Raw genomic sequence first — 17639 nt, forward strand, 5'->3', positions numbered from 1 at the left:
CCCAACCACGTGTTCACAAGCATCAGGCAGTCGATGAGGAGACGGTGTTTGGCGGTGGTGCATGCGCGGGGCGGCCATACACGATATTGAACTGAGAAATTTCGCATTTTTATTCTTGTGACTTGACATTCTGTATACCCATGTTTTGGAACGGCGGCGTAGCCTAATGGAACTGATTATGGCACTGTCAGTGTATCGAGTACACCACACAGATCTCAGCAATGAAATAATAACAATTTAACCATCTTACCATCTCTTGTTCTTTTATAGTGCCCTGAAGAAAGAATGTGAAGTTTCTTTTTTGACTCAGTATATGTTGCGACCCGTGAAGATCCGGGGTAGAAAAGGAATTCAGCAACCCATGCTTGCCACAAAAGGCGACTATGCTTGTCGTAAGAGGCGACTAACGGGATCGGGTGGTCAGGCTCGCTGACTTCGTTGACACCAATTGCGCAGATCGATGCTCATGCTGTTGATCACTGGATTGTCTGGTCTAGACTCGATTATTTACAGACAGCTGCCATATAGCTGGAATATTGCTGAGTGTGGCGTAAAACTAAACTCACTCACTCCAGCTATGTTGCGGCGGTCTGTATATAATTGAGTCTGGATCGGACAATCCAGACTGAGTGATCAGCATCATGAGCATCGATCTACGCAGTTGGGATACGATGACATGTGTCAACCAAGCCTGACCACCCGATCCCGTTAGTCGCCTCACACGACAAGCACGGCTTGCTGAAGACCCGGATTCTAACCCGGATCTTCACGGGTTGTGGTTTTGAACCACTTTCTAATTTAGCGCTGGCAGTTACAGAGCGAAAGGAAATACCTCAAAGTACGAAGTAAATGAAAGTTAGTAAAAAGTTTCATAAATCGAAACAACACCCATTCACTTTCCCGGACATCGGCGTGGCACTTAATTAAAGTTACTAGAACCTTTGAATCGGTCTCTTTTAGATGTTTTTGAATGAATACATATTTCATGCTCTGAACAGAGACTGATTCTGTCATTCCTTTAGGTACATCATACATGTAGCTCGTTTCTTGCTGTAGTGAGTGAGTGAGTTAGTGAGTTAAGATTTTAAGTCACATCAGCAATATTTCAGCCATATCGTGACTAAAACAAGAAATAATTTCACAACAAATAAAGGTAAATTATAAAAACCTGTCAGCGAAGGATTCTTAAGCCCAATTCACACTAGAGCACGATCGCTGTACGAATGCATAATTTAGGCATCGTACAGGCATCCGTGTTGTGATTGTGTTGTGAGCATACAGTGATTGTGTTGATCGTGTTCTTAGCCCATCACGAATATTCAAATTTAAAACCTGTTTTAAATTTGTAAAAATCGTGATATGGTCGTAGTCATTGTATAAATTAGATATCATATAGTGTTTGTGTCGATCGTGCTTCATCTTCTGGACACGACTCCACCACGAACACAACACGATCAAGAAATTTCTCAAAGAAATCAAAGTGTACGCAGCTTTGTGTGATCAAGACAAGGAGACACAACATGCCAACGAAGAAGTTCTCAGGTACTTCTACAGGAAAGAAGATGGCACTTAAAAGAGGGAGACGATCCAAGCGTCCAGCTAATCTACCTCTTTCTGATGATGATGATGATGTTGATGATACTACAGACAGTCCTCAACCTGGGTCTTGAGGAGTTACTACCGTTACTGCTGCTGTTAAAGTTCACCAGGAAGCAGATGGACCCAGAAGCCCTTCTCCACCACCTCCTGCAGACCTCATTTCAGCAGCACAAGTCGGTTTGGGCAGTTCACGTCCACCTGCAGACCATTCAGTCTGTTCTAACAGTAACCTACAGGTAACTGTTATATGGCCAGGTAACTGTAATATCTAAACCTTATTTATTTCATTTATTTGAAGAAATGGCTCTGGAGAGGGCTGTGGCTTTTTGTGTGAAGAAGAGTTCAGCTGCCCGTCTCCTTGGTGCCCAGGTAGCGGATGCTGAGGTGGTTATGGAGCATCACACAGCACAGAATAATGGAGTCCATGGATGACGTATTGACTTGGCACGGCATTCTGAGAAGGCACTAGAACTTGCAGGATGGTATGCCGAAAGCGTTCTCGACGATTCTTCGTGCCCTGACAGTCGATAGTTGTCTGCTCATCTGACGTCTGGAGTATGGTTTCATCAGCCAAGTTCGCAGGGGAAGGGGTCGTCACTGATGATGAAGTACGGTACTTCTTCCTCGCCACCGGGAAGTTTTTCAGGTGCAGGGAGACCCAGTTCACCGTTCTCCAACAGTTTTCTGAGGTCAGAAGAGCTGGCCATCCGAGCAGGAACCATTCGCTCCGATTTCGACATATACTAAGCAGCAAAAGAAACGTCAGTTTGGAATTTTCGTTGGCAGAAACGGATAAACATCTCCAACTTTACCTGAGCAAAGACATTCCTTCGCCAAACTCAGAATGGAACCCAGGAAATGGTCTCAAAATAGCAAACTGATCTCGGAGATGGTACGGTGTTCTCCATCTTTTTCATGCAACTCATGCTGCACGTGCTGTTCACAAGGACCAGCCCTATAAAATGCATCCCCAAACCTGGTTGAAACATTCACATTACAACGTCAGCAGGATGCCGCAACTCACGACAGCTCAGAGGAACCAGGCGCTAGGAAGACTTGAAGCTGGCCACACTGCACAAACCGTTGCCAATCACTTCCAGGTCAACGTTCGGACCATCTACAGGCTACAGCAACGTTTCCGGGCCAACAACACACCAACACCACAAATGGTCGCCCCCGTACTGGCAGACCAAGGGTGACGGCAAGATGACAAGACCACCATGTTGTGCGACAGCATGTACAGAATCCCTTCATGCAGGCATCCAAAACAGCACGCCAGACAGTGGGAACACACGGAAGACCAATCAGTACTGATACAGTACACCGACGTCTTAACAGCGGGAACCTCCATTGCCGTAGACCTTACCGTGGACCTATCCTCACCCCTCGTCTTCGGCGTGAACGTCTACAGTTTGCCCTACAACCCCAAAACTGGCGATACAGGCAATGGAGAACTGTTCTGTTCACAGATGACGGTACTGCGTATCAACTGCAGATGGCAGGACAAGAATATGGCGACGACGTGGCCAGCGTTACTCAGACCAATGTGTTATGGAAAGAGACTCATGGGGAGGTGCAAGCATCGTGGTATGGGGTTGAATAGGCCTGAACCAGAGAGTGGGTTCTGTGGTGTTCCAGAACCTTGGTCTAGGGAGAGGAGGCAGCATCACAGCGGTGCGCTACATCGACCAAGCTCTCAGACCCCACGTCACCGGAACAACATTTTCCCGCATGATAACGCCCGGGCCCATACTGCCAGAGCTACACCGGACTTCCTACAGCAGAACGGTGTCAACATAATGCAGTGGCCAGCCCTTAGTCCTGATTTAAACCAATTGAACACCTTAGGGATGAAATTCAGAGACTGAATAATGTCATACCAAGGCCGAACACAGCCGATTTATTGCGCCATGCCTTTCTCAGAGTGTGGTTCCAGGTGCCAATGGCCTTCATCAATCGATTGGTGCACTCCATGCATAGACGCTGTGCTGCAGTTATTGCCGCTCGTGGTGGTCACACTAGATACTGAAGTCAAGAGTCTGAATTGACTGCAAACGTTCTCGTAATGTCTTGAAATTCTGCTGAGTTATTCATTGATGTGTCAAGATATTCTGCACAAAAGATATTTTTGATCCGTTTATTATGTCTATTTCTGTAATGATTTGATTACAGTGCCTATCTAATTTTGAATTTGTAATGACGTTTTATTTGCTGCTGAGTATAGATGAACCTGTAGTCATGGTCCACCAAAGCAAAAAGCACCTTGGAGAAATAGCCCTTATAGTTGTAGAACATCGGCCCAGATTTCCTCGGGCGCCTGATGCGCATGTGTGTCCCATGCAGAGCTTCTCAGGCGTGGGGCATGTTCCATTTCTCCATCAAGCCGTCAGCAATTACTTTCCACTGTTCGGGAGTATTGCATAGAGGCATGACTTTGGATGAGTATACTTTTATGATGGCCTCGCAGATTTGTGGCACGAAGAGTCCAATGGTGTTCTTGGCGACTCTGAAGGAGTATTGCAGGTCCAGGTAGCCGTTTCCCGCAGCGAGGTAGTGAAGAGCAACAGCAATCTTCGAGCCTGGGTCTAGTGCTTACCTGATAGGAGTATCTTCCTCTTTGATGTAAGGGCCGACTCGAGTGACCAACTCTTGGAAGAGAGCATTGTCCACCCTAAGGAAGTTCTTGTAGCTGACCTGGTTTTCATTGATCAGCTCCGCTAGCAGAATCTTATATTGCCCATGCAGAGGTATCTGTAGCAACCAATCTCGTGTCCACCCTGTCCTGACTCCTCTCTTTCGTCCCTTCTTTGGTGGCCCTTCCTCCAACATCCTCCTCCTCTCCCTCATCTTCTCCTCCACCTCCATCTCCAAATCCACATCAGTTAGTTCCAGCTCCAGCTCCAATCTTCTTCTCCTAGTTGTCATCTTAGAAACCTGATGTATACTGATGCCCTTTCCCTCATTTCCATCCACTGCATGGTATACCCATATCACGGTCGTGAAGGGGAGTCCTTTTTAAGGGAAGAGTTCTGGTTGGTCACAATTTTGTGTAAAATCGTGCATAATTCGTACAACCATCGTGATGACATGCCTTTAGCTTTTGAACCTTGTCCAGAATAGATAATACGCGATGACTGCACAATGCAGACCGTTTGTTTCTTTCAAGTACAATGTCGTTATCAAAAACCAAAATATTGATGTCTATGCCTTACAGTCGGCGACATACACATAAAAGAGACAAAACCCTTTCCATATCCACAGAAATTGTTGACCTTACTGTTATTTGTTTTGGTTTAAAAAAATTATTCACAGGAGCCAAAATGAAGCCAAACTTGTTTTACAAAGATCCTTTCACCCAGTTATTTTACAAAGATACTTCTACTGTCCAAAACAAAATACGGCATGAAAATAATACGTCTGTCCAAATGTAGACTTTAATGAGCACAAAATCAGTGAAAAAAAGATTACGGTAATCTTCACTGAACAAGATGTACTCACAACGTTGTTTTTTTCTGTTTACAAGCATTGGTTGGGTTATGTTTAATCAACATACAGTGTATATTGTTTTGATATCAGTTGACCTTTTCAAAAGGTGTGCATTGTAATACTTTTAGTGACCATTAGTTTCTCCATCGTTAAGAGGTGTTTTGATAATATAATCAAGTTCACCTTTCATCTAAATGCAATACAGTGAGTGAGTGAGTGAGTTTAGTTTTACGCCGCACTCAGCAATATTCCAGCTATATGGCGGCGGTCTGTAAATAATCGAGTCTGGACCAGACAATCCAGTGATCAACAGCATGAGCATCGATCTGCGCAATTGGGAACCGATGACATGTGTCAACCAAGTCAGCGAAACTGACCACCCGATCCCGTTAGTCGCCTCTTACGACAAGATAGTCGCTTTTTATGGCAAGCACATGGGTTGCTGAAGACCTATTCTACCCCGGATCTTCACGGGTCAAATGCAATACAGAATGGAGTTTACTTTATTAAAACAAAACACGTAAAACCATAACCATTTTATTTGTGTAGAGTGGAGCTTTGAGTGAAACAATGAACTGCCCATTGCGTGAAATGAGCAAAAGCGGTCACCCAAATTTTTTTTCATTCACAATTATTGCCCATTGCATGCATTGGACGAACGGCCTGCCCAATGTGCAATGTGCAGTTGCACAGATCGAGTGTCACATATATCCAGTGTCTTTCACTTGCGACATACAAACTAACATGCTGTTGGCGTCTTACGTTAATGTTTCAGATATTGCAACAACGACCCCAACACTGCCAATAAAGTATACGCTTTACGGCACAACGAAAACCTGGAACGAGGCCCGTGCTGTTTGTGAGTCGAATGGTCAGCAGATGCTGAAGTTGGATACTGAGGCCAACTTTGACAACTTCATGGCGTGGAAAAACATCTGGGAGGCCAATGGACAGCTGTACGTAAAATATATATAAAGCAAAATTATTGTGAAACTATTTCATGAACCTATAACAGAATCTCGCTGTGAGCTGCCAACTGCCTGTTTGTAACATATTATCAATATGTTGGCACTTTGATCAACAAATGTACAGTTCGGATATTGGTTGTGAGAAGTGACATTTTGAAAAACTAGCTGGTACCTTCACGAAGCTTTCAGGATACGTTGTTTGGGACTGGCGACATGTGTACCACATAAATCACGTATAACTTGACATGTGTATGCATTACATGACGTTCTGTTGTTGTGACGCATGTGTGACCTGTCCGGTTGAAGAGACATGTGTGTTACATGTTCTGTTGTGACATGTGTGACATGTTCTGTTGTTGTGACCTGCGTGTCACATGTTATGTTGTGACATGTGTGACATGTTCTGTTGTGACATGTTTCTCGTGTACATGTTGTGTTGTGACGTGTGTGACATGTTCTGACATGTTTTGTTGTGCCATGTGTGTCACATGTTCTGTTGTGCCATGTGGGTCACATGTTCTGCGGTGACATGTGTGTAACATGTTCTGTTGTGACATATGTAACATGTTCTGCGGTGACATGTGTGTAACATGTCTGCGGTGACATGTGTGTAACATGTTCTGTTGTGACATGTGTGTCATATTTCTGCGGTGACATGTGTGTAACATGTTCTGTTTTGACATATGTGTGTCACATGTTCTGTTGTGACATATGTGTGACAGGCTCTGTTATGGTATGGGTCTGACATGCTCTTTTGTGATCTAATGTGACCTGTATGTCACATGTTTTGTTGTGACATGTGTGTCACATGTTCTGTTGTGACATGCCTGCGACACATGCGGTTCTTGTGACGTGTGTGACATTATATTGTGTACTCAGGGACTCCTTCAAAAGGGATTATAGCGCAACTCTTCCAATGAAACCATAAAAACTTAATTACGACAGTCGTATCGCTAAAATCGCTTTGTGGGACGGGTCCGAGACCGACCGTACCGCCTGCATTTATTAAAACGGTAAATTAATGTTCTTATATCGTATGTTTAGATACAAACTTTTATCATAATGCCTTACTTTATAAAAATGACTTCGTGAAATTACAATCAATAACATGGGTGTTTCAGGACCGAAGGTATATGGACTGGACTACACCAACATGTTCTCACAGACCCTACTGTGTTCAACTTGGAGTGGCATGACTGTGAGCCACTTGGAGCCTGGGTGCCTTGGGATAACAGCGAACCAAACGCACCAGAAACGGAAAAGTGCGTACGGATACGATTAACTAACAAGTTCCGCACATTCCAATGTAGTGCTAACCGTCACGTGGTTTGTCAAGAGGCTACAGGTAGGAAGCTTCTTTAACTGGTGCCGAAGGCCTGTTGTAACACATCTGTGTGGTATAAATGTAAATGTGGGTCTTGAAAGTGTACACATTTAGAACCTGTTATTTTGTAACAGACCATCGCAGAATATTTCATGTTGCCAGATCAATTCTTACCACATATAAATATCAGAAAACGAAATGGCTGAAGGCACTCGATTTAATTAAAGGTGTTTCTAATTCTAAGTGGGAAGACATCAACACAAGACGTAATGAGTGTGTATGGGCACAATATCACGCGTAGAGAATTCCCAACATCTTCACTGATTCATGTTCCAAAAAGCTGTCGTAGTGCAGGTCGTAAGTCTATGCTGATATATGATGGGTACATGATCTCATTGAAGCGGGATTTCAACTCTGAGGAAAATTCATTCTGATGTCTTGGAGTAGACTAGTGGTTAAAGCATTCGTTCGTCAAGCCGAATACCGATTCGATTCCCTACATGGGTATAAATGTGTGAAGCCCTTTTCTGGTGCCCGCCAGCCGTGGTGTTCCTGGCAGTATTGCTAAAAGCGGAGTCCTAAACTCCCTGATTTAATTTCGACACAATGTTGATCAATGTATGACTCGTCACACTTCGCGAACTAAATATTGATGTGTTTTTATGTGTTCACTAGATGAATGTACCTTTGAAAGATTTGATGGTCAGGACGTTGTTCTCCCTACGGCTGCCTCCTCCATTAATGTGGGTATTGATGACTGCCAGCGCGCATGTCTCACTTATACCGGAAGTGTACAGTGTGTTGCTGTAGTCTACAGCGAAACAGCATCTGGCGACCCTTGCAGGATCTACACTAGGCAGCAGGTGTACATAAACGACAATCCGGAAATGACGTCATCGTCTGGTAGAACAGCTCTCGTGAAGCGGTGTGTTCAAGGTACATATACATAAGAAGGTCTAGATCTTCCTTATGATGCAGGGATAGGAATGATTTAGGTATAGAATCGGTTCAAGCAACTTGTGTCGGTCATAAGGGATGACCTGAGTGATCTTTTGGCCAGACTAAGTGACTTGGTTGATATCATGTCATCGTAGCAAAACAGTGTGGATCATTGCTCATGATATCAGTCACTGGATTGTCTGCTTCACACTGTCACATACAGACGTCCGCCCTATAGCGTAATTACTCAAAACATCAAACTCTCAAATAATTATGGTTTTTCACTGACAGTCCAAACCTTATGTAATCCACATCTTTGTATTATTTCAGAATGAAAATACTGGACCTTTCCAACTTCTTAACCGATTAATTATAAATAAATCTTTCCTTTTTTTAATGTCATGATAAAATAACTTTCAGGTGATTACAAGTCGACTGCCGTATCGGTTCCAACAAACACCGATGTTGACCCAATAACTACATGTCTTGTGACCACTGAGACATCATGACATCTATTAAGACGTCAGAACCGATCTCAGCATCACCCACAACTATGGATATTCAACTGGATATTTTAACCGACACTCAATCAGAATGCATACATTCTTCATATGGAAGTTTTAGTAACGGTGATCCTGTGCACGAAAGTGCATTTACACCCGCAAATAGCTTTCCTGAGACGAACTCATTGACGTCCAGTTCAGTGAATTCTCCTGAGACATCCATCATAGAGACCGAACCTTCTTCCGAATCACATTCTACATCCACAAATCGCATGTACTCAGTCGCCGTTTCAATGATTTCCAATTCAGGAAAGACATCCGTCATTGAGACCGAATCTATCGAATCACATCTGACATCCACAATGACATCAAATAAGCTTACTCCTATCAGCCTGTATTTTTCAACCTCGTTAGTCTCTGACAGCACAACGACCAAAACAGCTTCTGCGTCAAACGTTGCACCCTCTGAAACATTAACGATGACCATGTCTGAATCGTCACAAATCACCACGTTGATTGATGTTGTTGATACAACATCATCTGAGGGTACAAAGTCTACATCAACTATAGTCAGCGATCCTCTGGAACCGGAAACAAGCACACAGGTTTCCAACCTGGATCTCGATCCATCTACGGTGGCGCTACGTACTGGTAAGAATTCGTTATCTCACCAATTGCCAATTGATGTTATTATCAGGACGTTGTCTAACAATACAAATCGATCATGTATATTGAAGCATGAATTATTGTTAATAGTGACACACCTTTTGGCAATGAAACTCCCAACTCAACTGTCATATGTATATTTTGTCAATATGATGGTCAATACTAGTAAACTAGTTGATATAGAATATTCTGTCAGACAATTACCATTGATTGTGCATCTTCTGATAACCTTGATGTGATCGAGCGCACCTTCTCAGCAACTGACACGACTAATGCTAACCAAAAAGGCTTAGTGGGCACGAGGATATCAGGGTTCTTGCAATGACATAAAAAAAATGCAAATATAGCTGAACTGTCGTCTCAAGAAGTCCAATCTGAACATATTCAAAGTCTTTGACTTCCACTGACATCATGTGTTGGAAGTTCCTGTAGGCGAAGGGGTTAAAACATATGACTCTGAAAATAAATGTGTTTATTTCTGCAGATTTCAATTTCCCCAGGTACAAGTACGCCGAGCGAGCACCAGTGTATTTGCACATGCATGCACCCTTTGATGTCGGTGGCAATCCACCACAATGACAATATATTGGATCCAAAGAATCTCTCCTCCTACAGAAGGTCCAAGACTTCGGCCTATGATGATCGTGTTTCGGCCAGAGCTATCGGCGGTTCAGGACTTGCCATCATCATCCTCGTCACAGCGCTCATCGTGTGTGTAGATGTGGACAGAATGGTCCGAGCGATGGGACGATGCAGAAGAGTGGACACTTCAAGCCCTTTGAATGTTTAGTTCGATGTTTTTAGAAGCGGAGGCAATTATAAACTACAAGCGCATTCCATGTTGTTTCGACGTCGACGGGACCTACGTAAATACTTCGTGTTATCCAAAGTTCGACTAAATCACAGCTTGGCATTCATTTACTTTGACAAACAAAGAGAAAATGAAGTTAATGACTGAAAATGTACAGGGAAAACTATTCGAGACAACCGTAACTTCGACTCATTAGCGGTCAATTTAGATGAATAACGAAGAAACACGCAGCCAAACGGAAGATCATCACATCAAATTTCCGCATAACGCTGTTTGACTTTATTATGTATATTTTTATATGTATGTATAATTTAGGAATCTAAATTAGATTTAAAAGTTTGCCCCTTCCCTGTAAGAAGATGTAACGGTAGGTATATTCCCCACTGCATGTGTCATGGAAATTGAGTGGGTTAAAAGCAGACACTAGAAACCCACTTCATTCCAAAAAGCGAAGCCTTCAAAAGTTTCAAAACATTTAATCTTTTTTACTCCCAAGTTATCTGCTTCGATAATTTGAATATAACTGAAGGTTTGTGTGATTTAATATACGTCATAGCTTGGTGTCATTTCATTGTTAAGTACACAAAATATTATTTTAACCTATAACTGCTGCATATGCTTGACTAGGGTATTACCATAAAGAAGTCATCATCTAGTACGCATGAAGTATCTGCTGTAGTGTAACTGCATAGATATTTTTACATGGTAATTTGGAGCAGCAGGCAAGGAAAAAGCTAGAAAATGATATTACCTTAACAGAATCATGTACATGCTCTAATTATAACCATTTCCTATTTCTGGTGCCTACTTTTGTTTTGGAAATGTTGGCGGGCTTGTAGCCAAAGGTATAGTCCGTTTGACTTCATTTGAGACCGATGAATTGCTCACTAACACAAAATCTAAGGTTACAACAAAAGTAATTTTGCACTGTCACATGAAATCGACAGACCAACTCTGATTCGGGTGTCCAAAATTATGAGCCAAATCATCAGAGTTGGTCTGTCGATTTCATGTCACTATGCAAAATTTGGTTTTGTTGCAATTATTAGAGTTTGTGTTAGTGAGCAATTCATCGGTCTCAAATGAAGTCAAACGGACTATACCTGTGAGGATTGTGACCAATTGTTCTGCAAGGACACGTAGGTGATGGCTCAAATCCTAGGTTCGCCCTCGTGCTTATGCTAATCGCCAACGGCTGAGGGATGGTGTAAATCCAGTTGGGGTTCATGCTGGAAGCAAAGTACCCATAGTCCTATCATGGTGATCTACCTTCAGTTGGTGGCGATCTATAGCCCGTTTTTATATTGTATTGTTAAATATGATGATATATTTTATAGTTACATGAAAGTTTTGAATCTCTATCTGTGATCATCTAGCCTTTTACTGTCCTTTGTTGACAGGTTTTAATTTGAAATGTATTGTTTAAAAATATTGTATTACTGTATAAATTCTTCAAGTCACAATATGGTGATCTACCTTCAGTTGTTGGCAATTTATAGCCGGTTTGTATATTCCATTGTCATTTATAGGTAAAATATTTTAGATTTAATTACTAGTCTTAAATTTCTTCCTGTGATAATCTAGTTGTTTTACTGTCCTTCGTCGACAGGTGTTTTAAAATGTAATTGTTTTTATTGTTAATTTATAACTTTTAAGTCACAATGTGGCTGAAATATTGCCGATGTGACTATAAATTTTAACTCACTCACTCACTCACTCACTTTAAGTCACAATATGGCTGAAATAATGCCGACGTGATTTAAATTAAACTCACTCACTCGTGCTGATGCCTGTATACCACCTAAATAACCAGGCTTTTTTTTGTTGAACGCCAACAACGGTGATACAGCTGTTTCAATGTTCAAAGCAAGACCCTCGGTATTTGACGGGTAATCCGAAAGTCATGAGCAAGAGAAAGCGTATGAAAGCCACAGTTAAAAACGTTTTCATCATCTGCGTAGATTATACACACATCCACGCAGATGATCATTTACTTCTACATAGTGACTTTTATCGCCATATGTGAGATAATAATAATTGTGCTTAACGTTACTCAGAACGTGATATAGTCTTGTGAAGTTGCGACCAGAGTTGTATGTTGTGTGCGTGCGTGCGTGCGTGCGTGCGTGCGTGCGTGCGTGCGTGCGTGCGTGCGTACGTGTCTGTGTATGGTCATTGATTTCATATTCATTTGGCCTTTTCTGTGCTCACTCACTTTATACATTTTATTTTGTCAAACTATCAGCCTCAAATAAATTTATTTAAATTCCCAACACTTGGGAACAACTAAATGAAGAGTTACTTTATTGAATGTTCTGATCGAACCTTACTTAAGTCAATACACCATTGACCATTATTAATTTCGAAACTGATTACATGAAACAGACCTATTAGTCTCTCAAGAGATGACGGTTATCAAAGTCGATAATTCAATAATAGACGACACATTCTCTTTATTTGATTATTTATGTAACTAAAAGTATAATCTACATGGATGGTACTTTACATTTCTACGCATATATTATAGTCCTAATACGCTTCCATAGTTCAGCATCCAGTGAGCTTTGTACCAAACATTTTAATTGCAAAAATGTCCATACCCACTCCATATGTATGGAATTTTGAATGTGCTAAAACAAATGTTTCTTCTTAATCGTACACTTCGCTCTGACGCCCTTACTTCAGAATATACTGACCCGTGAAGATCCTGGTTAGAATTGATGTTCAGTAACCCATGCTTATCGAAAGAGGCGACTAACTGGATCGGGTGGTCAGGCTCGCTGACTTGGTTGACACATGTCATCGTATCCCAGTTGCGTAGATCGATGCTCTTGCTGTTGATCACTGGATTGTCTAGTTCAGATTTGATTATTTACCGCCACCATATAGCTGGAATATTGCGGCGTTAAACAACAAACAAAGTCAAATATGTCAAATATGACCAAACATGACTGGTGTGGTCAAAGAGTTCACCGGAGATTCTGACTAAGAATTGATCCTCATCAGCTGATGCTGGGCGCATGAAGCGACTCAGTAGTTCCGAATGTCAGACTCGGTGACTTGGTTAATAAAGAGCCTGTCATCGCACCTGACTGCATTGTATCTTTTCTTATAATATCAATCACTGGATTGTTTTCATCATAACTCATTATTTACAGATAGCTGTTATAAAGCTTGAATAACCTTCAATGTGTCTTGAGGCCAAGCGTTAGTCACCTTGACTTGGCAAACAAAGTTCAACGAGATACAAAAACGTGCTGCCTTATTCCTCACAGACCATGTTGTATTGTGCTTTGGGATAACAGATAACAACCATTTCATTCTTTATTTGAGCTGTAGTCACAGAATATGAAGTACAGTTTTCTCAAATACAATTATACATCATTGTGAGTACAAGTCAATATAAAATAGAATTTTATGTATGTTAATGCAACACAGTTTTGGGCCAAAAAGTGGCTGAAATATTGTCGATATGTCACCCTGGCCCCACTTTTATGTTGAATTGTGCTGTCCCTTTTCGATATATTTTTTATTTAGCCTAAATATATTTATTTTTCATGTGTAACTTTCTCACAATAAACTTAAACTATTGCCGATGTTTGTTTTCACTCACTCACTCTATAGTCCTTCGATGACAATGTTTGAAATAAGGGTGGAATAATAGTAGGTGCCTCGTTGCAAATAACTTTAAGATTGCTGAGGCGGCGTTAAGCAGTACCAACTCACTCAGTCACTCACTCACTCAAACCCACCCACCACCCACCCACTCACTCACTCACTCACTCACTCACTCACTCACTCACTAAACCATCACGCCGAAGACCCGACTTCGATTCACCACAAGGGTACAATGTGTGAAGTCCATTTCTGGTGTCGCGGCGTAACACTCACTCACTGATTGTGTACCAGCTGAGCCAACAAGTGAGGGTATAGTACAAACACAAAATAGGTCGTGGTGAACTGGGATTCACATCAAAGGATCATAGGCCTCTTGTACACCTATGGGATGCAACTCTCCACAGTTAATTTGCAGCGTCTTCTACGACATGGCCATCCTTGTCCCCGAATTTTTACTGAGGTGCATAAAAGGTAAATTGCAATAGGAAGCACAACAAATTCCATATTTAATCAAATACATGTGACAAAATATCTCCATAATCATAAGGAATATCTACTTCAAATGATGCTGTCATTTTCTTGCTCCGCCGTAGGCACTAATAAAAAATACGTGCAAGGAAACCCTCCAAACAGTTCCGCACTAGTAACTGTGTTACCATCCGCAGTTAATCAATTAATGATATCTGTATTTAATGGCACGATGTCAGTAATTGCATTGGTGATATCAACAAGAACATGAATATAGCTTTAAATCGTATTCAGATATCGGTTTAATTCTTTTCAAGTTATCAATAATATGGTTCACCAAAATTAGAGGCACCGTTTCACACCAAACTTCTCTAAAAATAAATAATTCACTTCTCTCAATACTACTAACTATCAGCACTCAGGGAAGCTACCATATAACATATTTTAAAAAAAATACGTATTAAGATCACAATATTAAATTAAAAAGTTCGAATGAATTAATGCAACGTTGCATTAAATCGCCTCTTGCGCCCTCTACCGGCCGAACATTATTTCAAGCGAACCTCATAGCGTTTTGTCCCTTGGAGCACTCTTTACGAATATCCTACTGTACTTGTGATTGTTCAAAACTACTTCGGCAGTCACCGGCAACACCACGTGCGACAGTTTTCGATGTACGGAGCAATTGTTTACATGTATATTCCATATATGGCAAGTGTTCTCTGTTTGTAGGCTATTCGCCTCGAAGTTTCGATTATCGATTTCGCAAGGGATAATAAGTCTTTATTGTATCAATAGGAAGCTAAAGTGAGTGCATATGCCTCAATATGTATAATATAGGCCAACATATTATCGAAATGTGTGAAATTGTGCTTTTAATTCATTTCATGACATCATGAATCTATACGCACATATCTATAATGATTTCGATTCAAAATATTTTTAATGCATTTCAAAATATTTTCAGAAATTCGAGAATCCTTTCAAACAATTAAAGATATCAGTAAATTTCGAAACAACTGCGAAAACGGCTTGACACGCCATTATCCAAGCAAACTGTGATACATGAAAAAGTACACATTTTACGTACGCCGTTGTTGCGGATGTGGATCTGAATAACGCAATCAAGTGAGTGAGTGAGTTTAGTTTTACGCCGCACTCAGCAATATTCCAGCTACACGGCAGCGGTCTGTTAATCATCGAGTCTGGACCATACAATCCAGTGATCAACAGCATGAGCATCGATCTGCGCAATTGGGAACCAAGTCAGCGAGCCTGACCACCTGATCCCGTTAGTTGCCTCTTACGACAAGCATGGGTTACTGAAGGTCAATATTCTAACCCGGATCTTCACGGGTAAACGCAATCAATTACTGCATGCATATCCATTACACAAAAACGTGTTTTCTTTTCTATTTTTGCATATAGCTGATCAACAACAGCATAAATACCAGTGAATCAAAAAATATAAAAATAATCCTCTATTCCGACTCTCATCAGTAGCACTCCGTGATGGTTGCACCATGTCTGCGAATAATAGCAGTGAGAGTGTTTAGTTTTAGGCCGCACTCAGCAATATTCCAGCTATATGGCGGCGGTCTGTAAATAATCGAGTCTGGACCAGACAATCCAGTGATCAACAGCATGAGCATCGATCTACGCAATTGCCATACGATGGCATATGTCAACCAAGTCAACGAGCCTAACCACCTGATCCCGTTAGTCGCCTCTTACGATAAGCATGGGTTACTGAAGATCAATTCTAATCCGGATCTTCACGGGTAACAATCATATAAGTACTATATCTACTGTTGTTATAATTATTATAATAACCACTGCCACTAAAGGCCACTATAAGCAGCATATTATATCAACATTTCAGTTGGGCAGAAAATATTAAATGTTATTAGATTAGATTATAAACTTCTATGCATGTTGTAGTTTTGCCGCGGCCATTGAATCCATGTGTATTGGAATTATATTCTCAACTCCCTGAGGAGGGTATTACGTTTGTAGTTATAAATCAAACGTGGATTAGGTCTATAACAATACCTCTTTGCATACAGACATAAATGTAACGACCAAGCTTAAGAATTCCTACTCGTGCATATTTAATGCATGCGTCACATTTGGAAACACAATTGAGACAAGACCCATCCGAGAATCGAACCCACAGTTTCAGAGTGAATCTCCTCATCGCCAGCACATACAATCAGCAATCTAACCCACTCAGCCACAAAAAAGCCTGATGACGACAGTACCTGGTAAGATAATCACACCCGCTCAACGCTCCTCTTTTTAAAGATTTGATGTACAAACATCGCAACCCTGTCTAAGTCCATACACACGATGAACACAAACACGCACGCCAAGATGGCGATCCCAGTCTTTCCAATTGCTTGGGCTGATGGACGGTCATCTGCGGCAGATGTCTTGGACCTTCTGTATGCAGACACCTTCTTTCTGTCTATTGCAAGATCCAAATCCTCCAGGTCAAATGGTTCTTTGTACCTGCAGCTACAGGGGCAGTCTGTAACCTCTGTAGAAAAGTAAATGCATTATATCAAACCACACTTCTCTAAATTTGAATTATGCATTTCTCTCAATAATACTATCAGCCTTCAGGGAAGCTTTCATTCCAATACAAATACGTATTTAGATTACAATATTAAATTAAAAAGTTCTAATGAATTAATGCAACGTTGTATTGAATCGACTCTCGCGCCCTCTATCTTCATTATTTCACGCGAACCCCATAGAGTTATGTCTCTTGGAGCTCTCTTTACGAATATCCAACTTGTGATTGGAACCAGTTCGGCAAACACCGACAACACCGATCGTTTACATTCCCCATATAGTAAGTGTTCTCTGTTTGGAAGCTGTTCGCCTCGAAGTTTCAATTATCGATTTCAGTCAAGTCGTAAGGGGTAATAAGTCTTTTATTGCATCAATAGGAAGCTAATGTGAGTGCATATGCCCTGTATATATAATATAGCCTAAAATATTGTCGAAAATGTGTGACATTGTGCTTATAAAATTAGAACAAGCAAGTTTTTACCTGCAGGGAAGGAAATATGCCTCTTTCACAACTTATTAAACCGGTGCTAAAGGTAAACAGGTGAGATGACAGTGCATAGAATAAGATTTTGAAAGGTAAATCCGGACATATTTTACAGGTGGTTTGTATTTCCATCAGGGACACGTGCATTCGTGACCAATTCAACTCATGTTATTCCGGGACAAGCCGAAAACTTCTT

General features: G+C 41.3%; 1 protein-coding gene and 1 long non-coding RNA gene across 2 annotated transcripts in view; both read right to left on the minus strand.

Annotated features, from left to right (window-relative positions):
• Positions 1-13607: 13607 nt before the first annotated feature.
• Positions 13608-14098, minus strand: LOC124256930. The gene is made up of 2 exons (XR_006893130.1): positions 14068-14098; positions 13608-14021 (listed from the first exon to the last, which is right to left on the minus strand). It is a non-coding gene; the product is annotated as an uncharacterized LOC124256930 (long non-coding RNA).
• A 2002-nt stretch (positions 14099-16100) lies between these two features.
• LOC124256931 overlaps positions 16101-17639 on the minus strand; it is a 35034-nt gene continuing 33495 nt past the window's right edge. The window contains exon 7 of the mRNA XM_046690899.1: positions 16101-16921. The gene's annotated coding sequence lies outside the window, so the exon portion shown is untranslated. The remainder of the gene's footprint in view (positions 16922-17639) is intronic.

Source organism: Haliotis rubra, unplaced genomic scaffold (genome assembly GCF_003918875.1).
Source record: "Haliotis rubra isolate DU_JTF1 unplaced genomic scaffold, ASM391887v1 Scf643, whole genome shotgun sequence".
Classification (NCBI taxonomy): domain Eukaryota; kingdom Metazoa; phylum Mollusca; class Gastropoda; order Lepetellida; family Haliotidae; genus Haliotis; species Haliotis rubra.